A 1,645-nucleotide genomic window follows, 5' to 3' on the forward strand; every position below is an offset into this window, starting at 1 on the left:
ATCTCTCATATTTATTGATCAGATGGTTGTTAACAACAATAAAATTCTGTATAGGGGACTCAATGCACAATCATTAATCAACCCCAAGCCTAATTCTCAACAGTCTCCAATCTTCTGAAGCATAATGAACAAGTTCTTACATGGTGAACAAGTTCTTACATAGTGAATAAGTTCTTACATGGTGAACAGTGCAAGGGCAGTCATATCATAGAAACTTCTGGTTTTGATCACACGTCATGAACTATAAACAATCAGGTCAAATATGATTATTTGTTTGATTTTTATACTTGATTTATATGTGAATCCCACACTTCTCCATTATTATTATTATTATTATTTTTAGTAAAATGCTGAAGTGGTAGGTAGATGCAAGATAAAGGTAGAAAACATAGTTTAGTGCTGTAAGAGGGCAAATGTAGATGATCAGATGATCAGGTGTGTGCCTATGGACCAAGTATTAATCCAAGCTAGACAAGGGCAGCAAGACATCCACGGATGCAGAAGATTTCTCTCAAAGCAGGGGGGGTGAGGTTCTGAGCCTCACCTCTGTTGATCCCCAAATTCTCACCTGATGGCCCCCCTGCGACTGTGCCTGTCTTAGGTTGTTCCTCCCTTGAGGAATCTTACCCGTCTCTGGCTAACCAGTCATTTTCCGGGGCCTTTCAGGGAAATGTGAAGTTGGTAAGTGAGAGAGAAGCCATATTGTTTGAAAAGGTTAGCTTTTTACTTCTTTGCAGATTTATGCCCTGTGGCTTCTATGCCCAGCATTTGTCTTGAGGTATCTTTACCACTTGGAAGAATTACAATAATCGGTAATTTCGATATGAGGCACGAATTCTACTTAAGGGTTGTAATTAGGAAGGAAGAAGAAAAGCTATAGAAGTAGCAGACGAAAGAAAACGTGGGAAGATTGATTATTTCTTTGACATAACTTCTTGTAGTGTAACATAAGCATGTATAGGTTTTAAACTATTAATTAAATTGCGTGCACACATTAACATAATAGGAATACAGCTACATAACCAAAGCAGACCTACAATTACCAGTCATCTCCTGTGAAACCAAGAAAACCAGTTAGGCACCCCAGGCATTTGTGAAAACTTATCAATGTCAAACGCTCTATTTTTGTTGTTGCTGTTCATGTAGGAAATACAGTAAGTAATTTAATTCTACTTTTATAAGAATCTAAATCTTGATAATTTGTTTTTCTGTGGCAACAAACTTTGCTTTCATCCATTTGAAAACAATCATTAGGCCATTGTCTGCGTCCAGCAGTATCCTGTCCATCAGCAATACTTTTTAATTGAAGTGGAGTTGATAAACAACATTATCTTGGTTTCACGTATACAACACAGATGCCTAATAGTTAACCCATGTTATTAAACCCTCACCCCAACTAGGGCGGGTACTCTCTGCCAGCATAGGAAGGTGTTACGGAAGCGTTGGCTGTGTTCTCCATGCGGTGCTTCCATCCCTGAGATCAGTGATACTTTTTACTCATACTTCCTGTGTGGAATACTACATAATTTATGGTATTTTTTAAAATTATAAAGTATGTTTTAAAATGATGAAACCATCATTTCATGACTTTCATTCTTGAATATGTTCTTTGATTTCACTATCTCCAATCTAATTATTTCCTTTG

This window comes from Manis javanica, chromosome 17, assembly GCF_040802235.1.
Source record: "Manis javanica isolate MJ-LG chromosome 17, MJ_LKY, whole genome shotgun sequence".
Lineage (NCBI taxonomy): Eukaryota > Metazoa > Chordata > Mammalia > Pholidota > Manidae > Manis > Manis javanica.